The sequence below is a fragment of the Oryctolagus cuniculus genome, chromosome 3 (assembly GCF_051225735.1).
Source record: "Oryctolagus cuniculus isolate XC-2025 breed Fujian yellow rabbit chromosome 3, ASM5122573v1, whole genome shotgun sequence".
Lineage (NCBI taxonomy): Eukaryota > Metazoa > Chordata > Mammalia > Lagomorpha > Leporidae > Oryctolagus > Oryctolagus cuniculus.
The window spans coordinates 139235618-139262905 of record NC_142869.1 but is presented as its reverse complement, the minus strand read 5'-3'; the positions used below and the strand labels follow the sequence as shown (position 1 = coordinate 139262905).

General features: G+C 49.5%; 1 long non-coding RNA gene across 4 annotated transcripts in view; it reads right to left on the bottom strand.

Moving 5' to 3' along the window:
* LOC149127530 (uncharacterized) overlaps positions 1–4805 on the bottom strand; it is a 70413-nt gene extending 65608 nt beyond the window's left edge. Inside the window, exons 1-3 of one of the 4 annotated variants that reach the window (XR_016230989.1) lie at positions 2989–4805; positions 2389–2500; positions 1762–1919 (exon numbers count right to left, since the gene is read on the bottom strand). This is a non-coding gene — a long non-coding RNA (uncharacterized LOC149127530). Of the gene's footprint in view, positions 1–1761; positions 1920–2388; positions 2710–2988 lie in introns of those variants that run through there. The other 3 variants (XR_016230991.1, XR_016230990.1, XR_016230988.1) reach the window with 3 other exon arrangements.
* Positions 4806–27288: the final 22483 nt, after the last annotated feature.

Sequence of the window (27288 nt, the reverse complement as noted above, 5' to 3'; positions counted from 1 at the left end):
CAATCAATCTATTGGGGAAAAAAGAAAATAAAATAAAAGGCCTACATAACAAGGAACTAAGGCCTCCAGCTAAGAGCCAGCAAGGAACTGATGCTAGCCAATAGCCTCATGAGCTTAAAAGCAAATTCTGGGCCAGCGCCGCAGCTCACTAGGCTAATCCTCCACCTTGCGGCGCCGGCACACCGGGTTCTAGTCCTGGTCGGGGTGCCGGATTCTGTCCCGGTTGCCCCTCTTCCAGGCCAGCTCTCTGCTGTGGCCAGGGAGTGCAGTGGAGGACGGCCCAAGTCCTTGGGCCCTGTACCCCATGGGAGACCAGGAGAAGTACCTGGCTCCTGCCATCAGATCAGCGCGGTGTGCCGGCCGCGGCGGCCATTGGAGGTGAACCAACAGCAAAGGAAGACCTTTCTCTCTGTCTCTCTCTCTGTCCACTCTGCCTGTCAAAAAAAAAAAAAAAAAAAAAAAAAAAAAAAAAGGCAAATTCTGCAGTCCCTTGTCAAGCCTTGAGATGACTGAAGTCTCAATGAACAGCTTGGCTACAACCTCATAAAAAAACAAAGTCAGAACCACCAAGCTAAGCCACACCCTCCAGTCCTGCTGGCTCCACAGATTCCTGGTGAGTCCAAGTGGGGATGATAATGCTTAATGTCAACGTTCGGTGAGACTCAAAGCAAAGAGGTTAAAACAGGGAATATTCCTCTACTCAATATTTTAAACCTGGAGCTAAGAATTCCTTCCACTTGCTCTGTATAACTTGCTGTGATGATAATAATAGCAATAATTGCACAACCAGCTTTGCAATACTAATAGTGCGGCTAATATTTATTCAGTCCTTATTATACATAAGGACTGAGATGTAAAATGTCAAGCACTGAGATTTGGGGTATAAATCTCCCACACATTACTTCAGCTTTTTCTCTTTCTATAGATAAATTAGGAAGATTGTAGCATTAGTGGTAACATATTGTATACACTTAAAATATAAAATATGTTTAAAACATATTATATATGTTTGAAATTTGTTAAATGGAAAACACAAGGAGCTGGCATCATGGTGCAGCAGGTTAAGCCATTGATTGCGAGGCCAGCATTCCGTAACAGAGTGCAGATTCCAGTCAGGGCTGTTCTGTTTCCAATCCAGCTCCCTGCTAATGCACCTGGGAAGGCAACAAAAAATAGCCCAAGTGCTTGGATTCCTGCCACCCATGAGGGAGACCCAGATGGAGTTCCTGGCTCCTGGCTCTGGCCTGGCCCAGCCTGGACCATTGCAGCTGTTTGGAAAATGAACAAGTAGATGGAAGATCTTTCCTTTCTTGGTCTCCCCCTCTCTCTATCATTTTGCCTTTTGAATAAAAAATTAAATCTTAAGAAAAAGAAAGAAATCACAGTAAAAAGAAATTACTTGCTTATAGTATAAGTTGTTAAACTGACAACATATACTGAACATATTTCATATTTCAGCTGCCTCCCATGTCATCAGCCAACAATCCATAGACAGCTACGTACTGAGTGCCTTTTATGCCTGATGTTACCATTAAGTACCAGGAGGCATGCAAAGTAGTCTAAGCCAACATCTGTCTTCAAGGAATTTACTCTTTAGGATAAAATAACACAACACCTGAGTAGTTAGCATAACGCTACACAGTGAGTCTCAAAGAAGTAAATTACCAAATAACACAATGAGCTGGATTGGCTTTGGATAGGCAGAGCTTATTTTCAGATTTGCTGTTTACTAACTTTGTGGATTTGGGGATAATCACTTACCTATCTGTGCTTCAGTTTCCTCACTTGTAAAACTGGGCTGACAGTGTAGAGGTCCAAAGCCAGGAGCCAGGAACTGCTTCCAGGTCTCCCACGTGGGTGCAGGGGCCCACTTGGGCCATCTTCCACTGCTTTCCCAGGCCATCAGCAGGGAGCCAGATCTGAAGAGGAATAGCCAGGACATGAACTGGAGCCCACGCGGCATGCCGTCACCACAGGTAGAGGCTTAGCCTTCTACACCACAGCACTGACCCCTACTCTATTTCTAATATATATATTATGTGGGGGTTATAGGCTATTGAGAAGAAAGAGATAAACTGAGCTACAATATGGAATATGCTGGGAGATTTTAAGGAAGTGGTCCTTGAAGCAAGCTATGAGTAGGTGACCTGGGAGGCAAAAGAACAAGTAAAATAAGAAGAGCCAGCCTACTCTGAAACTCTGAGGGCCAGTGCCATGGTTCACTTGGTTGGTCCTCCACCTGTGGCGCTGGCATCCCATATGGTCACCAGGTTCTAGTCCTGGTTGCTCCTCTTCCAGCCCAGCTCTCTGCTGTGGCCCGGAAAGGCAGTGAAAGATGGCCCAAGTGCTTGTGCCCCTGCACCCGCATGGGAGACCGGGAGGAAGTACCTGGCTCCTGGCTTCAGATAGGTGTAGCTCCGGCCGTGGCAGCCATTTGGGGGGTGGACCAATGGAGGGAGGACCTTTGTCTCTGCCTCTCTCTCTCACTGTCTGCTTCTGCCTGTCAAAAAGAAGAAGAAAAAAAAAAAGAAGAAGAAAGAAGAAGAAAGAAGAAGAAGAGGAAGAAGAGGAAGAAGAAGAAGAAGATTCAAGCCACCAGCTTCCGTGAGCAATGTTGATGTCATGTATATGTCCTTATAACCAAGGCTTTTCTGTGCTGCTGTAACTGATCTAGGTAATGAGAATTCCATTCCTGTTGGGGGAACTTTCAGGTGTTTTCTGTCAGGTCTTGATTGGAATGATAATCTGATTAACCAGTGAAAAGGGTTCCCTTCCCAGACTCATCATGCAAATATCCCCTTTTACAGCCTACAAAACCCCACCCACTCAGCCTTCAAAAGGGTTCCCACCTCTGGAGCCCCCTCTCAGAGCTGCCTGGAAGTCTTTCCTCACTTTTGCTTTCTTTAGGGAACCCCCTTGGTGCTGTTGAGTTGTTTTTTCTTCCATCACTTTGGTTTGTTTTTTTTTTCTTAAGTAAACCCCTCCTACCTTACACACCCTTCCTTGTCCTTGTTCCTCATTTTTTTTTCCCTGATGCAAACCCTGTGGGGAGGGCAGAAAAAAAGGATTGTAAGCAGTGTGGACTCTTGCAACAATCACAGCCCTACAGAGGACACAGCTGCCCAGGAAGCTGGGTAACTTGGGGCCAAGATGGTGCAGCCAGTGAGGAGCACAGCGGGGCCTTGAGCCCCAGCCATCTCACTCCACCACAGATTCCTCTGCTGCACTAAGCCTTCCCTGGTTAACTGATGACCTGTTGCACTCTCCTGAACGTTTTCCAGCCACCAAACCAAATCCCACTTGAACAGAAATCTCTTGAGAAAGGAGAACTAATCGCAAATTTGCTAAAGTTAATATTAAATTAACAGGACATTATCCAAATGAGTCCTAACATAATGGCTCTTAACTTTTAGGGGTCAGAGTCCCTCTGACAAGCTGATAACAATAAGGGCCCTCTGCCTAGAGAGACGTATGTAGACACACAAACAGAAACGTGTGCTTAGAATTGCAGGTTAAGCCACTGGGCCTGTGCAACCTGCCATCCCATATGAGGCACTGGTTCGAATCTCAGATGCTCCACTTCCAATCCAGGCTCCCTGCTAAGGTACCTGGGAAGGCAGTGGAAGATGACCCAAGTCCTTGGGCCCCTGCCATCCATATGGGAAACCTGGATGGAATACCTGGATTCTGGCTGGCCCAGCCCTGTCCATTGTGGCCATCTGGGTAGTAAAACAATGGACGGCTCACTCGCTCTCTCTCTCTCTCTCTCTCTGTAACTGTGTTTTTCGAATAAATAAATACATCTTTAAAAAGGAAATGCTGGGACTCTGAAGCACGCAGAGGCACCCTGAGCCATCATCACTCTTATTTCACAATTTCCAGAGCCGAAGCCCATCCAAGTGCAAATCATCTGAGGCTCAGGCCCAGGTGCCAGCATCCCCCATTAGTGCAGGCTCACAGGGTGCAAGGGCCGATTTTCTTGAACACATATCTGAGGTCTTGCGAGCCCTGTGGTCTGGAAATGCTGAAGCTTTCCTTCTGCAGGGTGGTGAGGAGCAGACTGTGGGTGGGCCGTCTGGAGGAGGCCAGCTGCTGCTGGGTTGCTCAAAAGCCCCTGAGCATAGTGGCCAGGAGAAACCGCAGAATGAGGGGCCAGTGTTGTGACACTGAGAGTTAACTGGCCGCTTGCTCTGCCTGTGTCCCATCATGGATCCCAGGTTTTGAGTCCAGCTACCTGCTGCTGAAGCTCCTGGGAAGGCAGCAGGAAATGGGCTAAGTACTTGGGCCCCTGCCACACATGTGGAACCTGGTTGGAAGCTCCTGGTTTCTGACTTTGGCCTGTCCCAGCCCTGACCACTGAAGCCATTTAGGGAGTGAACCAGCAGAGAGAAGATCTGTCTCAACCTCTCTCTCTCTCTCTCTCTCTCTCTCTCTCTCTCTCTCTCTCTCTGCCTTTCAAATAAATAAATAAATAGATCTTAAAAAAAAAAAAAAAAACAGGATGAACTGTCGCTCCCCGTCTTCGTGGAGGAACGACACAGGACCCTGCGCTGTTCTTTCGTCTGCTCGGCCCTCCCTGGGTTTGCTGCTGGTTCTTCCCGGGTTGGCTACCGACCCTTCCACCTCCGTGGAAGGGCGGTTCCCCCTAGCCACTTTTCCCCACTTCCGCGGGGGAGCGGCACACCGCCGGCCGGCTCTCTCGGGGGCTGCACAGGTGTTCCTTCAGATAGATGTTCCCGGTGCATGTTGTCTCTCTCCTCCTTTATAGTCCTCTTCTGCCAATCCCAACTCGGCTGCCCACACGCCGAGTATGCTGCTCTCCTCCAATCAGGAGCAGGATCAGCTCCTGGAGGTCATCACTCAAGTTGGCAAGAGGCAGCTGCGTAGAAGCTGTTTCCTCCTCTCCCAGCGCCATATTGTGGGAGAGCAGATGCATAGAATAAGTCTTTTTTTTTTTTTTAATTTTTGACAGGCAGAGTGGACAGTGAGAGAGAGAGACAGAGAGAGAAAGGTCTTCCTTTGCCGTTGGTTCACCCTCCAATGGCCGCCGCTGCAGCCGGCGCACCGTGCTGATCCGATGGCAGGAGCCAGGAGCCAGGTGCTTTTCCTGGTCTCCCATGGGGTGCAGGGCCCAAGCACCTGGGCCATCCTCCACTGCACTCCCTGGCCATAGCAGAGAGCTGGCCTGGAAGAGGGGCAACCGGGACAGAATCCGGCGCCCCGACCGGGACTAGAACCCGGTGTGCCGGCGCCGCAAGGTGGAGGATTAGCCTATTGAGCCACGGCGCCGGCTAGAATAAGTCTTAATTCCAGTAACTTAGTCTAGTCCGAGTTGCTCCCCACAATGAACCTAAACCAGGTTCCATCCCCAATCATACCTCATGTGGGTTGGAGGGAGTCAAAAACATAATAAATAATCTATCTTCCCCTCACTCTGAGTTTAGAAGCAGTGTTTTTCTCCTCTGCACAAGGAACAAAACACACAAACAATATAGCATAGCATTAAAGAATGAGTTTAGGAGACAAGCACTTGTTCAAATGCTAACTGGACCACTTGATCACTCTGGAAACATGGGCAAGTGACTTAGCAGCTCTCAATCTCTGATTTCTACTCTAGAAAAATTTAGACACCAATGCTTACATGGCAAAAGTATTGTGAGGATTAAATAAGACAATACCTGGCATATAATAAGTGCTTAATAAACAGTCACTAAAACCAGATCTTATGGTGTTTGTGGCTGACTATCACATTTCTGCAGAGATTAATGTCCTTAAAAGGAAGTGTTTAAGTCTTTGATTATCAAGAAATATTGAAATCTCAAAAAAAAAAAAACATAGATGAGATCTCTAAATGCTAAACTCTATAGATCAGAAATCATAACTGCTTCTTTGAATCCCTCATTATGCCTGGCATTGTGTTTGGTAACAACTGATGAAAACAGGCAGGTGCCTATGGGAGTCATCAAAAGGGACTCTGCGGCCGGCGCCACAGCTCACTAGGCTAATCCTCCGCCTTGCAGCACTGGCACACCGGGTTCTAGTCCCGGTCGGGGCACCGGATTCTGTCCTGGTTGCTCCTCTTCCAGGCCAGCTCTCTGCTGTGGCCAGGGAATGCAGTGGAGGATGGCCCAAGTGCTTGGGCCCGGTACCCCATGGGAGACCAGGAGAAGCACCTGGCTCCTGCCATCGGATCAGCGCAGTGCGTTGGCCGCGGCAGCCATTGGAGGGTGAACCAACGGCAAAAGGAAGACCCTTCTCTCTGTCTCTCTCTCTGTCCACTCTGCCGGTCAAAAAAAAAAGGGGGGGGGGGGACTCTGGCAGAGCCAAGATCATCTTGAAAAATAACACACAGAGCAGACTTCCTGTTCATTGTCAAAAGACCAAGTAGGGGCAGGTGTTGAGCTGAGCAGTGAAGCCCCAAGTTAAGCATTTGGAGTGTTTGTATTCAATTCCCAGCTCCCATTCATGATCCCAGCCTCTTGCTAATGCAGACTCTGGGAGGCAGTGGTGATGGCTCAAGAAGTTGCACTCCTGCCACCCACATGGGAGACCTGGATTGAGTTCCCAGCTCTCTCCAATCTCAGGCATTGTGAGGATTTGGGGAATGAACCAGTAGAGGGGAGTCTCTCTCTCTCTCTCTCTCTCTCTCTCTCTCTTTCTCTCTAATACCTTCATTCATTCATTCATTCCATTGTTTGTAAAGACAAAGTCAGTGTTAAAATTGTGACTATCTCAAGAATTGAGGAGTGCTCCTTGGATGGCCAATGAATGCTCCCAAAAAGGAGTTAGTCCTAAAACACCTTTGCTCTTCATTTCCTAGCTAAGAGGTAAAGAGAGCTTTGAAGAATTCAGATGGAATTATTTATATCTTGCATCTTTAAAACAAAAAAAAAGAGAGGTCGGAGTGGGCTAAGCCTCTGCCTGTGGCACTGGAATCCCATATGGATGCCAGTTCTAGTCCCAGCTGCTCCTCTTCTGATCCAGCTCCCTGCTGATGGCTTGAGAAAGCAGTAGAAGATGGCCCAAGTGCTTGGGCCCCTGCACCCACGTGGGAGACCCTGAAGAAGCTCCTGGCTCCTGGCTTTAGATTGATGCAGCTCTGGCCATTGTGGCCATTCTGGGAGTGAACCAGCGGATGGAAGACCTCTCTCTCTCTCTCTCTCCCTCTCTCTCTCTCTCTGTAACTCTACCTCTCAAATAAGTAAATAAAATCTTTTTTAAAAAAATAAAATAAAATAAACCAAAGAAATTTTTGAAGAGAATTTACAATAAAAATATGCTAGAGATTTAACAAAACAGAACTCAAGATTGAGGGGGAAAAAGAGAAGCAGATTTGATAACCCTAGAACACACAACCAATGCAGTGTAAACTTCACCCCCCCCTCCTTTTTTATTATTTGAAAGGCAGAGTTACAGAGAAAGGGAGAGGCAGAGAGAGTACTCTTCAGTCTGCTCATTCACTCCCTAAATAGCCGCAACAGACAGGGCTGGGCCAGGCCGGAGCCAGGAGCTTCTTTAGGGTCTCCCACATGAGTGCCAGGGGCCCGGGTACTGGGTCCATCTTCCGCTGCTTTCCCAGGCACATCAGCAGGGAGCTGCAGTGAAGCATCCGGGACTCGAAGCAGCGCTGCTGGAGCTGCAGGTGGCAGCTTTATCCACCAGCCACAGAGCCGGCCCCTCACTCTGTTTCTTAAATAGAGAGACAGTCAGGTTTACAGCTCTCATCAGTAAAAAGCTAAATGCTAATTTGTGGGGGAGACTACTCTTTTCTGGCACTGAGTTTTGGTGGCAATTTCTTGTACTGAATCTACACAAGGAACTGGAGTCCCCCCATCAGGCACTGCCCTCAACAACTGTTTTACAGTCAATAAATGGCTTGCATGTGACTATTTAATACAAATGATCTGATTATCTCAACAGAGACTATTAGCTCCAGATTTCAAATATCCTAGCATACTTTAGTGTCTTCAAAGTGTCAAAATCACAAAAATACAAGAGGGAGGAAGGTGCTCAAAATTAAAAGATACTACCAACATCAAACAGATACAACCATTTTTACCTTATGAATCTTGGTTGGATCCTGGGCTGATAAAAACCATTAAAAGATGTAAATTCAAATATGGATTGATTATTAGACTACAGAGGGAATTAAGTGCGGCAATGGTGCTACAGCTATGTCAAAGAATGTTTATTTGTTTTTGAATAAATTTTTGAGGTCTTTAGAGACAACGTTTTTCTTTTTTTCCTCCTTTTATTTGAAAAGCAGAGAGGAGAGAGAGGGACAGATGGATGGAGATCTTCCATCACTGGTTCATTTCCCAAATGCCTTGAACAACCAGGGTTGGGCCAAACTGAAGCCAAGAATCTGGAACTCCATCCAGGTCACCCACATGGGTAGCAAGGACCCCAGGACTTGAGCCATCACCTACTGTCTTCCAGTGTGTGAATTAGCAGGAAGCTGAATCAAAAGCAGAGCCAGATGTAAAGCCAAGACACTCTGGGAGGAAAAAAAAAAAAACCTAAATGAAAGATCTCTGCGAGTGAGATCCCAGTGGAAAGAACGGGTCATCAAAGAAGGAGGTACCTTTCTCTGAAGGGAGGAGAGAACTTCCACTTTGACCATGACCTTGTCGAAATATGATCAGAGTCGGTGAACTCAGGGGGCTTCCATAGCCTTGGCAGCTCATGACAAGAGCCTAGGGTGATTACTGATGCCATAAACAAGAGTGTCAATTTGTTAAGTCAACAACAGGAGTCACTGTGCACTTACTCCTCATGTAGGATCTTTGTCCTTAGTGTGCTGTACATTGAGATTTAATGCTATAACTAGTACTCAAACAGTATTTTTCACTTTAAGTTTCTGTGTGGGAGCAAACTGTTGAAATCTTTACTTAATGTATACTAAACTGATCTTCTGTATATAAAGAGAATCGAAAATGAATCATGATGTGGATGGAAGGGGAGAGGGAGTGGGAAAGGGGAGAGTTGCGGGTTGGAGGGACGTTATTGGGGGGAAGCCATTGTAATCCATAAGCTGTACTTTGGAAATTTATATTCATTAAATAAAAGTTAAAAAAAAAAAAAAAAGCAGAGCCAGGACTCAAATGTAGGTACTCCAATATGGCACGTTGGCATCTGAAGTGTTGTCATAAGCACTGCACCAAACTGCCTCCTCAAGAGGTAACTTTGAAATGGTCCCAAAATTACCTGTACCTATACAAATGAATGACACTAGACAATTGTTAACCAGTAGTGAATTTAGGTGAGGGTGGGTACAGGGATAGGTATGTACCCTATGTATATACCTTCGCATGTATGCTTGAATATTTTTTACAATAAAAAGTTGGGGGAAAAAAGAAGACACTGGGAAAAATCTCAGAAATCTGCCCTCCATGTGCAAGAGAGAGAAGCCGGCAAAATACCCTGGCTACCCCACGCTGGGAGGAATGAACATGGTATAGGAGGAACTCTGTCTCCTCCAAAATCCTTATGTAGAAGTCCAAACCTCCAATATCTCAGAATTTAATCATATGTAGAGGTAATGTCTTCCAAGAGACAAGTACATTAAAACTGCTCCGTGGGGTGGGCTCTAATCCCAAATGTCTGGTATTCTTAAAAGAAGAAGAAATTTGGATCAGACACAACACAGAGAAGAAGATACGGTGGACACACAGGTAGAGACCACTGCCTATAAGCCAAGGAGAGGCCTGGACCTCCGGAGGAACCATCCTTGCTGAAATGTTAATCTAGAACTTTCAGAGAAAATCCATCTCTGTTAAGTCACCCAGACTGTGGCACTTTGTTGAGGCAGCCCTGGCATCTTAGTTCAGGTCGCTGTAACAGAACACCTCAGTGGAGGGCATTCGGCACATCAGTGAAGTCCTTGCTTCCACATTTCATATTGTAGTGCCTGTGTTCAGTACTAACTCTATTCCCAATTCCAGATTCTTGTTAATGCAGACCCTAAGAGACAGCAGGTGGTGGCTCAAGTAACTGAGTCTCTGCCACACACACGGGAGACCTGGATTGAGCTTCCGGCTCCCAGCCCTGGCTCCTGCCAGCATTTGGAGAATAAACCAGGAGATGGGAGGTCTCTATTGCTCTCTCTATTGCGCTCTCTTTCTCTCTCTCTCTGTCATCCAGTATGTGTGTGTATGTGTGTGTCTTTCCATCTCTTAAAAGAAAAAGAAAAAGATTGGATAATTTTCTATTAATTTTATTTTTTGCAAGGGAGAGAAGAGAGCGATACAGAACGTGAGGGCTCCCCTCTGCTAGTTCACTGCCCAAATGCTTACAACAGCCCCCTGCACGGTCCGAAGCCCAGAGCCCAGAATTCCATCCAGGTCTCTCATGTGGGTTGCATGGACCCATTGCATGGACCCAACTATCTAAGCCATTGCTGCTGCCTCACAGGTCCACATGAGCAGGCAGCCACAGTCAAGAGCCAGAGCTAAGGATTGAACCAGCAACTCCAGTAAAGTATACAGGCATCATAAGTGGTGCCTGAACTACTAGGCTAAAGTCCCACCCCAGACTGGGTAACTTACACACAACAGAATGGCAGTGCTCACGCTACCAGAGGCGGGGCAGTCTAAGACAAAGGCATCGGCAGCTTCAGTGGCCGGCAACGGCTCAGTTCTCTGCTTCCCAGGTGTGCCTCAGCAGTCTCTTCACACTACTGCTTTCCTAGGACATTAGCAAGGAGCTAGATTACAAGTGGAGCAGCCGGGAATCAAACCAGCACCTTTATGGGATACTGGCATCACAGGCAGAGACTTAACCTACTATGCCACAGGGCCAGCCCCATATTTATTTATTTGAAGAGTAACAGAGAGGGGGAGGAGAGGCAGGGAGAGAGAAAGAAATCCTCCATCTGCTGATTCACTTCCCCAGATGCTCACAATAGCCAGGGCTTAGCCAGGCTGAAGCCCAGTGCCAGAAGCTTCCTCTAGGTCTCCCACATGTGTGGCAGAGGCCCAAGCACTTGGGCCATCTTCTGGATGCCTTTCTTAGGCCATTAGCAGGGAGCTGGATGAGAAGTGGAGCAGCTGGGACACGAACTTGTGCCCATGTGTGATGCCAGCATTGCAGGCTGCAGATTTTTATTTGCTATGTCACAACACTGGCCCCAACCAAACCCAATTATTAAAAGCATTTAGGAGCCGGTTCTATGGTGTATGTAGGCTAAGCCTCTGTCTACAGTTCCAGCATCCCATATGGTTCGACTCCTGGTTGCTCCTATTCTGATCCTATTCTGGCCTAGGGAAGCAGTGGAAGGTGACCTGAGTGCTTGGGCTCCTGCACCCATGTGGGAGGCCCAGAGGAAGCTCCTGACTCCTGGCTTTGTATGGGCCCAGCTCCAGTTGTTGTGGCCACTGGGGAGTGAACCAGCAGATGGAAGCCCTCTATCTCTCTCTCTGCCTCTGCCTCTCTGTAACTCTGCCTTTCAAATAAATAAATAAATCTTTAAATAAATAAATCTTTATTTCTTTGAAAGAGTTACACAGAGAGAGGAGAGGCAGAGAAAGAGAGAGAGAGAGAGAGAGAGAGAGAGAGAGAGGTCTTCCATCCAATGGTTCACTCCTCAATTGGCCACAATGGCTGGAGCTTGTTCCAGGTCTCTCATGTGGTTGCAGGGGTCCAAGGACTTGGGCCATCTTCTACTGCTTTTCCAGGCCATAGCAGAGAGCTGGATCAGAAGTGGAGCAGCTGGGACTAGAACCGGTGCCCACATGGGATGCTGATGCTTCAGGCCAGGGCATTAACCTGCTGCACCACAGCACCGGCCCCAAATAAATAAATCTTATAAAAAAAAAAAAAAGCATTTAGGGGCCCACACGTGGTATAGTAGACTAAGCCTCTACCTACAGTATCAGCATCCCCTATGGACGCCAGTTCAAATCCCAGCTGCTCCTATTCCAATCCAGCTCTCTGCTTCTGGCCTGGGGAAGCAGTGTAAGGTGACCCCAATTCTTGGGCCCCTGCACCCACATGGGAGACCCAGAGGAAGCTGCTGGCTCCTGGCTTTGGATCGGCTCAGCTCCAGCCATTGTGACCATTTGGGGAGTGAACCAGCAGAGAGACACTCTCTCTCTCTGTCTGTCTGTCTCTCTCTCTCTCTGTAACTATGCCTCTCAAACAAATAAAAATAAATCTTTAAAAAATAAATAAAAATATAAAACATTTAAATAATTCCATGTTTGTTGATAAATAGCATTACCCCTCGTCATCCCCAGAACCCGCCCCAGCGCAATCTCCACCTCTGATCTGAGAAGAGGCCTCTGCCTCCACCCCCCCAACCCCCGCACCCGCCTGTTGTCACAGGCTCTGCACATTCATCCCTGCTCAGCAGGCCCCCAGCACTGCCATCTGGGTTCGTTACCATCTACAATCTCACAGCAACCCCGAATCACAGGCTGTGGTGTGTCCTTCACTAGGTAGAAACCGAGGCTCAGAGGAACTGAGAAGCTGTCCCCAGGTGGTGTTGCTAGAAGGAACAGTCTGCATCACTGCACAGTCTCCCTGACTTAGCCCCTGGAAGAGGCAGGTCAGATTCCCTTCAACCTCGCAAGAGGAAAAGGCCCGCAAGAGTCCAGAGGCTACAGCCCAGGGCCCTGGGGAGCTGCAGTGTCTCCAGGGGTCCACTTCCCCTCCCCCCAGATAAGATCTCCCCATAGCGAGACACTAAGAAAGGTGCTGGGTCATAGCAAAAACTCAAAAACAGAAGCCTAAGGTGTGGCGCAGCCAATTAAGCCACTGCCTGCAAGGCCGGCGCCACACATTGGAGTACAGTTTCTAGTCCCGACTGTTCTGTTTCTGATCCAGCTCCCTGTTAATGAGCCTGGGAAAGCAGTGGTGGATGCCTCAAGTGCTTGGGCCCCTGCTGCCCACAGGGGAGACTCTGATGAAGTTCCTGGATCCTGGCAGCAGCCTGGTCCAGGCCCAGTGTTGCAGCCATTTGGGGAGTGAACCAGTGGATGGAAGATCTCACTCTCTCCTCTCTGTCACTCTTGTCTTTCAAATAAATAAGTAAATCTTAAAACAATAATAAAATAAAACAAAACAACTCACAACAAGCAGCCCTGCATTAGATGGGTCCCTACAGTGTCACAGGGGTTCAGGCCTCTCCTCACCATGGGAACTACAAAAACTCAGCTGTGGTGTCCTTGGTACACAGCAGAGCTAGCAGGTGGGCACGACGCAATTTAACCTCCCAAGCAGTGGCAAGAGTCTGCAGAGTAGTCCAGGGAACACCTGGACACTCTCCAGGCTCTGAAAGGTTTGCCACAAGAACCTTCCAACCAGGTCCCTAACAATGCAGCCAAGATCCGGTCCTGGCCCTGGCTCGGAGACCAAGACCCCGCAGGCAGGCAGGGAGGCCCACCCTCTTCACCCCGGCCTTGCACGCCCTGAGCTGGCCCTGATCTCTAGGTGACCCTCTCACCTCGCTTTTGCCTTTCCCGTGGCGCTTAACCCCCATGTGACCTGACAACTCTATAACCCTAAAAACCAGTCCTGCTAACCAGCTGCCCTGGGCACAATAGCACTTGGAAAGCAAAGTCATGGGACAGAAACCAGAAGAAAACCTATTCAGGAGAGGGGCAGCTGGCAGCTGGGAAACAGAAGGAGAGAGAAAGGAAAGGCAGCTCCCACCTCCTCCAAGACCCGATTAACTGGGGATTTGAGAGCGAGTCACTCAACCTGCCCAGGACCCCCTAGGCCCCTGTGCTAATGGAGGCAGCCATGCTCATCCAGTCTCCCACACCCTTCCCAGCAGGGCTCACTGGGCTGTCCTGCTGACAGCAGCTTTGAGATGGAAAGCAGGAAGGGGGGGCAGGACGACCCAGAGCCTTCTTCCCCTAATTCCCCTTTCCAGTTAAACACCAAAGGACTCATTTCTGAGGGCGTATGTTATTATTAAATCATTTTATTCTTTGTAAGATTTCACAATGTATTTTCATATTAGAAAAAAAACAGAATATAAGAGAAAAATCACCTATAATGTAACAAGGATATAGCTACCTTCCTGATTTATTTTAGTTTTTTTCAGAAGATTTATATTTTTATTTGATTTAAAAGGCAGAGTGACAGGGGGGAGGCGCGGGGGGGACAAAGGGAGCGAAAGATCTTCCATCTGCTGGTTCATTCCCCAGATGGCCACAACTGCTGGGGCTGGGACAGGCCGAAGCCAGGAGCCAAGAATTCCACCCACGTCTCCCACATAGGTGACAGGGGCCCCAGCCCTTAGACCATCATCTGCTGCTTTCCCGGGCACTCCGATATGGGATGCCAGCATCCACACTGTGCCACAACACTGGCCCTACTCTCCATATTTAGGCAACATAGGTTTTTCACACAAAGAAATAGGAAAATATGGTACCTCACACTTCATAATGGCCACAGTGTCACTGTATGTATAATAACAATAGTTTAAGCCGGTCCCCCACTGTTGTATATTAGATTGTACACAAGAAAATTCAAATGCTTTTCTGAAGCAGCAAACTGAGGCCATAGGAGTTGATATCCCAGCCTATTTAATAGTTCTCTAGCCCATCCACTCAACCACCAGCTCACTCCAAATTGGCTTCTCTAGGTTTCAGCATGTTGTATTCCCATGGACTCACCCCTGGGAAGTTTCCAGAAGTCTTCCTGTGTGAGCTGAGCCCTGTTTGTAAATGTGTGTTACAGAGGCCACAACACCATCCCTTCCTTGGGCTTCCCCTCTTAGCTCCCAGAGACAAAAGACAAAAGCCCACAGTTGAGGTGGCACTGTAGCTTAGGGGCCCGTGCTGTGGCTTAGTGAGTAGAGCCGCCGCCTGCAGTGCCAACATGCCATATGGGTGCCGGTTCGAGTCCCAGCTGCTCCACTTCCAATCTGGCTCCCTGCTAATGCATCTGGGAAAGCAGTGGAAGATGGCCCCAGTCCTAGGGCCCCTGCACCCACGTAGGAGACCTGGAAGAAGCTCCTGGCTCCTGGCTTCGGATCGGCACAGTTCCAGCCATTGAGGCCAACTGGGGAGTGAACCAGCAGATGGAAGAAGTCTCTCTCTCTCTGCCTCTTCTTCTCTCTCTGTGTAACTCTGACTTTCAAATAAATAAATAAATATTTAAAAACAGAAAACAGGTGGCTTCAACTCCAGCTTGTCTCCCATCTTCCAGAGGTGGAAGATGACAGCAACCACATTCCTGGCATGTCCCCTGCCCCACACTAGGGTTTCCTGCTCTATTAGACTAGAGGTCCTGGACTTGGCTGGCAGGGAGAGCAAACATTCCCACAGTGAGAAGTGCTGAGGCAGGGGCGGGCAAGAAAGCATGCAAACTAGGCCGACACACATGTAACACACATGCGTGCACACACACACACCCAGGCCTCTGCACAAAGGAAAAGTGTGAAAAGGGGAAACAAAAGTTGTATCTTCTGCATTTCAGGACAAGAGAAGCCAGGATGCTGTGGACCAAATCATCCAAGTGTCGGTTTTGCCCCATTCAACACCAGCTGCCCAGGATCAGAGGGAGTTGGCAGGGTGGGGGGTGGGGGTGTCTGAGCCAGCTCTGGGCAGAGATAGGTTGTCAGACACATACCCCTGCCTGACCCACCTCAGTGAGAGTTAATACTGTCTTAGGGTCCTTCTCTTTTCTCATCTCCCCCACTGTGACCAGAACACCTTTGAGACAGCAACTGTGTGCTTTTAAATGGTTAAGATACAGCTGGGGAGGGGAAAAGAGGCAGGAGGAGAGCAGGCAGGGAGCCCCCAGCTTCCTTCTCCTAATGGCATTCGCCCTCCTGACCCTGCCCAGACTTGAAAACCTGAAACCATCTTTGTCTTCTTTTTTCCAAAATGTTTATTTATTCACTTTTATTTATTTGAAAGTCAGAGGGAGGAGAGGTGGGAGGGAGGGAGGGAGGGAGAGAGAGAGAGAGAGATCTCCCATCCACTGGTTCATTCCCCAAATGGCCACAACAGCTGGGCCAGGCCAAAGCCAGGAGCCAGGAACTCCATCCGGGTTTCCTACATAGGTGGCAGGGACTCAGTCTTGAGCCATCATCTGCTGCCTCCCAGGCACACGAGCAGGAAGCTAAATCAGAAGACGATCAGGCTGGGACTCCATTGCAAGCCAGGGTTAACCTGGCATGACACAACACCTACTCCTCTTCCTTTTTCTCTCACCGCCCCACATCCACGCCATTGCCTGGTTCTGTAGGTTCTTCCTTCACACTCTCCCACGCCCATTCCTGATTCCTATTTCTGCAGCAGCCACTACCCTACTTCAGGCCTTCCCCTTGCACATTTTTTTAAAAGATTTATTTATTTATTTGAAAGTCAGAGTTAGAGAGAGAGAGGAGAGGCAGGGAGGGGGGGTCTTCCATCTGATGGTTCACTCCTCAATTGGCCGAAACTGCCAGAGCTGTGCCAATCCGAAGCCAGGAGACAGGAGCTTCTTCCGGATCTCCCACATGGGTACAGAGGCCCAAGGACTTGGGCCATCCTCTACTGCTTTCCCAGGCCATAGCAGAGAGCTGGATCAGAAGTGGAGCAGCCAGGACTCGAACCAGTGCCCATATGGGATGCCGGCGCTTCAGGCCAGGGCGTTAACCTGCTATGCCACAGCGCCAGCCCCATCCCCTGCACATTTGAATAACTGCCCCGACCCTCCTACTTGGCCTCACTTCCGCACCTCCTACCCTTTAACTCCTCCTAGCCCGTTCTAACAACATCTGCATGATTAAGGCCCCTAACAGATCATTTGCATTGTTTCATCCCCACTAGGAAACTCTCAATGGAGCCCATATGCCAAGTGCATGAAGTCCAGTTTCTTTAGCCTGGCAGAAAAACCATGTCACAAATAAACTCTGTCCTGCTTCCCAGCCCAGCTGCTCCCGTCCACCTCCCAGACAGGCCAAGTGACCAGTCTTCCCCGGATGCACTCCTCTCCCTGGAACTCCACCCCTGTAAGTGACCAGCCTTTCTGGCCCTCATGGTGAGAATCATCAGGGCTGTCCAAAGCAAATCTCCAGGAATCTGTCACTTCGTTCCCAACCACAAGAGGGCACTCTCTCTTCCACAACTTTAATCTGAACCTCCCACTGTCCTGATGTCCTGTCTCCCCTACTGGGTTACAGTTCCTGAAGCAGCAAAGGCTTCTGTTTTTTTTGGGGGGTGGCCATTGCACAGTTTGCAGCCCCAAGGAATTCTGAGGTTATGTGCGCTCTAGGCTGAGTCATTATCCGGTATTGGTCTTGGCGGCTCTATGCAATATACACTGGAAGAGGAAAATAGAAGTTTACACTCATGAAGGTGTCCAGGCTGTTGTTATGGGTTGAACTGTGTTGAATAACCCCTAGTATGTCAAGCTGTAACTTTATTTGGAGATAAGGTCTTTTTGTTAGATATATAATTTTTATATTTTGTGTCTTTGAAAGGGAGATGGAGATCTCCCATCTGCAGTTTCACTCCCACCTCAGCCACGGCTGGGCCAGGCTGAAGAAAGTAGCTCAGGATTCATGCAGGTCTCCCAGGTAGGTGGCAGGGACCCAACTATTATATAAGGCACCTCTTGCTGCCTGCCAGGGTGCACATTAGCAGGAAGCTGGAATCAGACGCAGGGCCAAGTGTGGCACCCAATAACTCTGAAATGGGCTGCTTAAGAGCTGCCCCCCCCCCATTAAAATAATACCGGGTTCTAGTCCCGGTCGGGGTGCCAGATTCTGTCCCGGTTGCACCTCTTCCAGGCCAGCTCTGTGCTGTGGCCAGGGAAGGCAGTGGAGGATGCACCCCATGGGAGACCACGAGAAGCTCCTGGCTCCTGGCTTCGGATCAGCGCAGTGCACCGGCCACAGCGCACCGGAGGCAGCAGCCATTGGAGGGTGAACCAACGGCAAAGGAAGACCTTTCTCTCTGTCTCTCTCACTGTCCACTCTGCCTGTCCAAAAAAAGGGAGGGGGGGGGCTGCCCCCAAGGCCAAGTTAAAATGAAGTCTTGGAATGTGCCCTAATCCAGCCTGACTGGAGTGCCTGTGCGAAGGAGACACTTGGACAGAGACAGACATGCATGGAGGGAAGATGTGTGATGTCACAAGAACGTCACCTACAAAGCTGGCAGTGTGGGAGGTCACCGGAAGCAGAAGAAAGGCCTAGAACCGCGTCTCCCACTTTGCATTCAGAAAGGAATCAACCCTGCCCACACCTTGAACTCTGGACCTGTGAGGCGATAAAATCCTGTAGTCCTAGGCCTCGCAGCCTGTGCACCTCAGCGACGGCAGCCCCAGTCCTGGGACCCCTGAAGCTCGTCTCAGAGTTGGGGCCGCGGGCTGTAGGAGGATAACGCTGGACCACACCAGGGGGGCTGAGGTGTCTGGAGCATGCTCAGAGCCGCGGCACCCCGGGCTGCAGGAAGCTCGCGCTAGCCGCTCCACGGACGTGGTTGGTGGGCCACTGAGGGGCGTGAGCCAGTAGCCGGCCCGCCTCCCTCGGGTCTTGGAAGCGGGTTTGGGTTGTGCGCTTGAGCAGGGTCAGTGACAGTAGTGGAGACAGAGGCAGGAAATGCAGCCCAAGGACAGGCCCCTCCTTCCCGGGCCCAGGTGCTTCCAGCCAAGTTCTCAGAAGTCAATGGAAGGATGTCATCGGGCTCAGCCCGGCTGCCCAGCAGGGCCCTGGAAACCACGCCCTGGTGACCAGCTTCCACTGAAGCTCCGGAGCCGGCCACGGCCTGGGCTGGGACCAGGGATGCGGAAATCCGCCTCCTGCCTCGAAGGGGACTTTTCCGGAACCTTCCGTCCAAGCAATACGCCCTCTCCCAACCCAGCAGACCCGCTAAGTCTATTAGAATTGATGGAATAGGTTCCCTATTAGCAGACAAGAAAACGGAGGCCGCATCGGCCTCAACAGGCTCAAGCTGCTAGCAGAAAACAGAAGCCAGAGTTTCAGGGCCTCCTGGAGTCAGTCCCATAACCTGCTGTAGGGAAGGTATTAAGGGGCCGGGGAGAGATGAGAGCGCATGCGTGAGAGTATGACCCAGCAGAGAACCCAGGAGGAACCACCAGCCTGAGGCCCAGAGTTCCCCCTACAGCAACTGCCACTGGAACAGGAGGGGATTTCACAACGTTTGCGGAGAAACTCAGTAAAAAGATAACTGCATGTGAATTCAAAATTTTTTAAAAAATTTTTCATAATGCACCTTTTCCATGAGCTTTTTGAAAATCCCCATATGCATGGATCTTTAAAAATGTTGTGCAGCAAATCTGGTAGTGTAAGGCAGGCCCTTGCCTTAAACTTGTGCTGCAAACACAGTAGGGACTGGTTATTGCACACTTGAAATATGTTTTATCTGAATTGAGATGTGTAAGAGTAAAGTACACACTGGAATTTGAAGATTTACTACAAAAAAGAAATATAAAGTATCTCATATTTTTATAATATTGGTTACATCTTAAGTAGATGTTACATTGTATTGAGCAGGTTATATTATTAAAATGCAAAAAATGCATTTCACCTCTATTTTTGCCCTTTTTAATTTGGCTCCTATAAACTTTTATATTATACTTATCTCATATTTATGTTTCCTTTGGATATGTCATGAAGGAAAATTTTTTTCCTCTACCTTCTTTTTTTTTGTTTTTTGTTTTGTTTTGTTTTTTAAGATTTATTTATTTGACAGAGTGACAAAAAAAGAGAGGGGGAGAGGTCTTCCATCCACTGGTTCTTTCCACAAATGGTTGCAAAGGCCAGCCAGGCCTGGGCCAGGCCAAAGCCAGGAGCCAGGAACTTCATTCAGGTCTCCCACATGAGTGGCAGGGTTCTAAGTACTTGGGACGTCTCCCGCTGCCTTCCAGGTGCATCAGCTGGGAGCTAGATCAGAAGTGGAGAAATCAGGACTCCAACATGGGGTGCGTGGGTCCCAAGTGGTGGCTTAACTCACCGTACCACCCTACCAGCCCTCCGCTACCCTCTTGTGTTCATTATTAGGGGCCTGCAAATTAAACTGACAAGAAAGAGGCAGAGTAGCAAGAGAAAAAAAAGTCATATTTAATTACTTACTCATGAGGCTCACAAAGAAATATGACTCAAAGAGGCAATTAGAATTTGGGGTTGACATGCCATCTTCATAGTGGGGGGGGGACACTTGTGGGGAGAACAAGGAACTTCTTGGAGAGCAAGTGTGTGACAGCACGTATGTAAAAATAAAGTCCTTTTTTGGAGAGCTCAGTGGGCCCTTAGCTGAACAGATGGTAGATGACAGCTTTGTGACAATGTCTCTGTGTGTGTGTGTGTGTGTGGCACCAACGTCCTTCTTTGTCTAGCAGACAAGCCTGGAGAAGGGAACTTATTACAGATGAGGTCTTGGGGGGCTCTGCCTTTAGGCGGATGCGGGATTTTGGAAAAAAGTGCTTTTGGTTTGAAATAATCCTTACACCACAGTGGTTTGTTCTAGCCCATTTCAGGGGGCCCAGCTCCAGGCATAGCATAAACTAGAGGGATGAGGCTATTTTCATTTGTTTTTAGAGACAGTGCTCAGGTCCTGAGAGGTGAGCTCGCTCAGAGTCACACAGTAGAGAAAAATAAAAAAATCCAAGGAGTGCAAAAGTGGCAGCAGAGAAATTTGTAAGGAGGTGAGGGGTGGACACGGCTTAGACTAGGATGGCGGCAGCGAGATGGAGAAAAATAAAGAGATTTGAGATGCAAAAAGTCTTTTACTCTCCATGTTGTAAGTGAGGAGCAGCGAGGAAGAGGAGGAGAGGAGGGGGGCAGGCAACTTGCCTGAGGGACAGGTGCACTTGGTTCTGTAAGAAAAAGAGGCACCGAAGACAGAGTCAGCTCCTCCCTTGCCCAGTTATTGGCCACACCATCCAGAGGCTATATGATCTCCAAGCTGGAAAATGGGAATAATAGAACCTCTCATAACAGAGTTGTCATGAAAAAGAACCAGGGTGATGGATATAAAAGTGCTGCAGAAGTGTCTGTTAAATGTTTAAAAAGAGAGGTTTCAGGATCCAGAAACATTCCTGATCAGCCTTCTCCATTTCAGTTCCCAGGCTATTAAATCAATGATTAGCTCACAGGCCCCAGGCCCACTCCCTGGGGAAGCACATCAAAGAGAGGGTGGAATGTCCAGTCGCCCTGTCTGTCGGAGGCTGCCTCTCTGGGGTCACCAAGAAAGCCGGGGTCTGAACCAGGGCTCCAAAGTCAAATTCCCTTAAAGTGAGGCCTGAGCTGGGCGGAGACCCAAGAAGCGGGGGTCCATACAGACTCTTCTTCCCACCCCACAAGGATCAGGATCCCACCCACAGGCCCACAGGTGCACAGATGAATACCCTCAGGGACAAACTCAGGATTCCTCCCATGCCCTGCCCCCAGAGATTGCCTCTACTGGGTCAACACAGTATCCTCCCCAATCTGGTCCAATGCCTCTGAGGAACACATTGCGTTCCATGAGAATGGTGCCCCCTGGAGTTGTGCAACAAGACCTCCATGAGTCAAAGCCAGTTCCTACTGCATCCTGTAGCCTGCTGAGCCCAGGCAAAGTTCAGAAATGAGTGAAGGGTGTTTTGAGAGCCCTCTTCTCCTCTCTCTGCACCCCATTTTGATAATCTCAGATGGGAGACGGCCCTGAGGCCTGCTGTTTCTCGGTTGTAGTCCCAGTAGTAGAAGAGTAGGTCTGACTTGAAAGAGAGGTCCTTCTGCCATCCTGCCCTGGCTTCAGTCCTGCCCTCAGGACAGGTGACACTTCCATCTTTCACTCCTATTAGACCAGACAAGGCAGGTGCTGCCCATCTGTGTTCCTAGTGAAAGATCAACTTTGTTGAATGAATGAAAATATATGTCTCTGCCAAGATCTCTGTTGTTAATCATGTACAATGGTTGGGGGGGGGGGGGAGTTGTTCTTTAACAGACAGTTCTTTAAAACTGAGACAATTACAAGAACCAAAGACTTGACTACTGTGCTGATGGCACAGTGGGAAGACATTCAGGAAAATGAGCCTTTCTGATCCTTCTTAGACAATGCCAAGTAAGCAACCACCTCCTCCTGAGGCTGGCCCCAGCCTTCTGTGGAAAGGCCCAGTTGCACTCTCTAGAAGAACTGTTAGATACCTGGAACTTGCAGCATCAACATTAAGGTCTTAAGAAAGATGGCCTTGGCCGGCGCCGCAGCTCAATAGGCTAATCCTCCACCTGCGGCGCCAGCATACCAGGTTCTAGTCCCGGTCGGGGCGCCGGATTCTGTCCTGGTTGCTCCTCTTCCAGTCCAGCTCTCTGCTGTGGCCCGGGAAGGCAGTGGAGGATGGCCCAAGTGCTTGGGCCCTGCACCCCATGGGAGGCCAGGAGGAAGTACCTGGCTCCTGGCTTCGGATCAGCGCGGTGTGCCGGCTGCGGCGGCCATTGGGGGGTGAACCAACGGAAAAGGAAGACCTTTCTCTCTGTCTCTCTCTCTCTCACTGTCCACTCTACCTGTCCAAAAAAAAAAAAAAAAAGAAAGAAAGAAGGCCTGATACATGTATATTGCATGGTACTCTAAAATATATACAATGTTTGTGAAGATTTATTTATTTGAAAGGCAGAGTGCTGGAGAGAGAGAGAGAGAGAGAGAGAGAGAGAGAGAGAATCATCCATGTACTGGTTCACTCCCCAAATGCCCAGTTTGGCCTGGGCCAGGCTGAAGCCAGGAGCCAGGAAATCCATCTGTCTCCCAAGTGGGTGGCAGGAACTCAGGTACTTGGGTCATCACCTGCTGCCTTCCTAGGCACATTAGCAGGAAGCTGGACTGGAAACAGAACAGCCAGGATTCAAACAGGCACTCCAGTATGGGGTGTGGCAGTCCCAGCGGGCAGCTTAACCCTCTGCACTGGAACACACGCCCATATATACAATTTTTTATGTGATAGTAATAAAAATAAAAGCAAAAAAATATGGCCTGGCATATCTGGGCAATCCTTTCCATACTTTCTGTAGAATTCTAAGTCCCAGCTTAATTATCCTGGGCCTTTCCCTGTCTCATGTTTCTGAATGTCCATGGACAACATTTCACACCAGAGCAGAGACTAGCATGACACGCATCAAGTGCTCGCCCTGGGTACAACGTTTAAGGGGGCAGCAAAGCACCCAATAAGTAAGATCAATAATATTTGAGTGCAAGTCTTTAAATGTTTTTGATATTTTGTTCTTGTGGGTAATTTTGCATCAGTTTTGATTTTTTAAGTGATTGCATCAAAATTTGATGTGTCACGGTGATTGAGTCTGTTGGCGTCCCCTTAAACTCTGGGCCCCGACACAGCGCCTCCTTCATCTCTTTGGAATTTCAGTCACCAAGGAGGGGAGTGCACTATTCTCAGCTCTTGATCTCTCACCAGTGCTGGCGTTAGCACCCACATTAACCTCTTGACAGCCTTGGTTGGTGACTGGGCTAAGGTTCCATCCACCTCCTTCAAAAAGCCAGGCAAACAGACAGGCAGGGCGCCAAGGCTATTGTTCTACAGTTTCCACGGGCCGTGAATGGCCCTCGGGTTCTGAGGTCTGCTGATGGGAGGCGTACAGATTTCTAAACAATTCCAGGCCTTTGATATAGTTGCCAACACCCACAGTTACCATTCTGGGAACAATGCCACCCAGGGCCACAGCCACCTTCCTCCCCTCTAAGTGAGGAAGTGGCTGCTGGCTGCTGGTGGGGGCAGGTGCTGGGAGGACCAGGGTCCAAAGGACAGAGGAGTCCTTCTGATCCTGGCCGCCTGCCTTTTGTTCCTGGAACACACTGACATCCCCCTCCTTCTGAACCTTCAAAGCCTGTCCTCAAGTATTCCTCTTGTCCCCGCTGACCAAAGCCAATGCACATCTCTGCTGTTCCCTATGGGGGCGCTGTTCTAGATATTGCACTTGAAGATTTTCCCGCATTGGTTCAGAGCTTTGTCCTGCTTCTGTCTTTGTTTGCTCACCCTGATGCAGTTTCTTTCTGCAGGTACACGAAAGAAGGAGTGACTTTTAAAGATGCAACCTGAAGTTCCCCTAACAATACCCACAGCAGTTAAGCTGCTTGGGACACCCCCATCTCATATCAGAGTGCTGGGGTTTGAGTCCAGGCCCGGGTTCTAATTTCCTCCTCCTGGGAGGCAACAGGTGATGGCCCAAGTACTTGGGTCCCCGCCACCCACAGATGAGACCCAACTCAGGTTCCTGGCTCCTGGTTTCAGGCTGCCTCAGCCCTGGCTGTTGTGGGCATTGGAGAATGAAGAGCTATCTCTCACCACCTCTCTGCATTTGAAATAAATACATAAATGAACAATTTCTTTAAAAATAAAACACCCTTCTGAATAAGCGGCACATAAAATTCATTGACAAAGTCCCCTGTGGGGGGTGGATACACCATCTGGGACACCCCCCCCCCCAGAATGGTTAAGCCTCTGGGCTAATTTGACTGTTATTTTGAAGGAATGCAGGTGAACAAAAAGGTAGTTTCCACTAGGGCAAAATATTTTTTCCACTTCCTGTTCTGTGCTATGTGGCTATGTTCCGGTGTGAAACCGCTGAGTTTCAGAATCAGGCGAAACACACCAAAGCAAAGACCCACCCACCACAGTCTCTATTAACCCCATGAACTAGATTTCATGATGCCAGTTGTTGTCAAAAGACAGGCACTTCTTGGCCCAAGTGCTTGGGCCCTGCACCTGCATGGGAGACCAGGAGGAAGCACCTGGCTCCTGGCTTCGGATCAGCGCAGTGCGCAGGCTGTAGCAGCCATGTGGGGGGTGAACCAATGGAAAGGAAGACCTTTCTCTCTGTTTCTCTCTCTCAGTCTAACTCTGCCTGTCAGAAAAAAAAAAGACAGGCACTTCCAAGGGTATCAGCAAGGAGAAATGCCTGTTCACAGACCACGACCTCACTGGTCTGAATCTGTCTTAATAGCATAGCAGGTACAGCTGCTGCTTGTGGTGCCAGCACCCTATATGGGTGCCGGTTCGAGTACCAGCTGCTCCACTTCCAACCCAGCTCCCTGCTAATGTGCATGGGGAAGCAGCAGAAGATGGCCCAAGTGCCTGAGCCCCTGCACCCAGGTGGGAGACCTGGAAGAAGCTCCTGGCTTCAGTCTGACCCAGCCCTGGCCACTGCAACCATTTGGGGAGTGAACGAGCACATGTTAGTCTCTCTCTCTCTCTCTCTCATTCCACCTTTCAAATAGATGAAAAAGTAAATCTTAAAAAAGTAAAAGGAACCCGAAGCTCTAGTGATTTGCCCGACCCCCACCCCCACGCTGATGTGATGGAAGCTTACGGCTTTTCCCTGGGAAAGTATTCGCGGCAGTCCCAACCCTCCCTGGGAATGGCTGGTGGGTATCTTTCCCCCGGGGAAGTTCTGCCCAGTCACTGGGCCTGGGACAGCCAGGGCCCAGCAACCTGGGTGGGTCAGCGGCCCTCACTCGGAAACGGAAGTGTGACTGTGTGTTCCGTTGCTGCGGCAACCGAAGGCACAGAGCAGCGAACCTCCGGCTGCTGAGCCCAGCCCACTGCTGGGGCGGGGAGCGCAGAACCCAGCGGTTTGTGTCGTGTGTCGCCCAGGGGAGAAGTCACCAAAGAAAACGTCAGGGGAAAACAGCCAATGGGTAGTCATCTCTCACTCACAAGCACCTTCAGCGTGATTAGCCTTGCGCTTGAAGGAACCAGAAAATTCCGGAAAGCACTTGATCATAGCCTGACTTCCAGTGGGTGGAGGTCAAAGGCAGAGCCGTGACCCTTGGTGGCCTTCTGTGGGCATACGTTTAACAGTCTGCAAACACTTCCGTGCTTTGGCTGCATCTGATCCTGGACTGAGGGTAAATATTTATTCTTCTTCCAGGGACAGGCCAAGTGAGGACTGCTCTGTTTCTTCATGGGGGACCATAATGTGTGCTTTTCGAATGGAATTCATGTCAGGATGAAATGATTTCATAAGGCCGGCGCCACGGCTCACTAGGCTAATCCTCCGCCTTGCGGCGCCGGCACACCGGGTTCTAGTCCCGGTCGGGGCGCCGGATTCTGTCCCGGTTGCCCCTCTTCCAGGCCAGCTCTCTGCTGTGGCCCGGGAAGGCAGTGGAGGATGGCCCAAGTGCTTGGGCCCTGCACCCCATGGGAGACCAGGATAAGTACCTGGCTCCTGCCATTGGATCAGCGTGGTGCGCTGGCCGCAGCGCGCCGGCCGCGGCAGCCATTGGAGGGTGAACCAATGGCAAAAAGGAAGACCTTTCTCTCTGTCTCTGTCTCTCACTGTCCACTCTGCCTGTCAAAAAATAAAAATAAATAAAAATAAATAAATAAAACAATAAAAAGATTTAAAAAAAAGAAATGAGTTCATAGATTCGGGGTTCAAGAGGATAGAATCAAGAGCACTCCAGCTCCCCTCCCGAGTTCTGAGTGAGGAGGGATGGACAAGATGAAATAAAAACAGGTGCGGTCACAATGGCAACCTGAGGGGCCAGTGCTGTGGCACAGCAGGTTAGGCCTCCACCTGTCACGCCCCCATCCCATATGGACAACGGTTCGAGTCCCAGCTGCTCCACTTCTGATCCAGCTCCATGCTAATGTTCCCGGGGAAAGCAGCAGAAGATGGCCCAAGTGCCTGGGCCCCGACACCCACGGAGGAGTGAATCAGTGGATAGAAGGTTTCCTCTCTCTCTCTCTCTTTTTTTTTTTTTTTTTTTTTTTTGACAGGCAGAGTGGACAGTGAGAGAGAGAGACAGAGAGAAAGGTCTTCCTTTGCCGTTGGTTCACCCTCCAGTGGCCACCGCGGCTGGCGCGCTGTGGCCGGCGAACCGCGCTGATCTGATGGCAGGAGCCAGGTACTTATCCTGGTCTCCCATGGGGTGCAGGGCCCAGGTACTTGGGCCATCCTCCACTGCACTCCCTGGCCACAGCAGAGAGCTGGCCTGGAAGAGGGGCAACCGGGACAGAATCCGGCGCCCCGACCGGGACTAGAACCCGGTGTGCCGGCGCCGCAAGGCAGAGGATTAGCCTAGTGAGCTGTGGCGCCGGCTGCCTCTCTCTCTTTCTCTCTCTCTCTCTCTCTCTGTAACTCTGACTTTCAAATAAATAATTGTTTAATATCAACTTTGTCATTGGTAAGTTTTGTGTTGGAGTCAGTGGCCTGTATGTATGAGTAGGTGAACCTCAGAATTAAACAGTGTACCCAACACAGGCTCAGAAAGGCCTCCCATGGGAACCATCCCTGGATGAAGCAGAGCATGGGAGAACAGAACCCAGAACATGCTCTGAGGGCGGCTAGCTGCTGGAAGGAGGAAGAGAGGAGGAAGATGACTGGGCATCGCTGGTCCC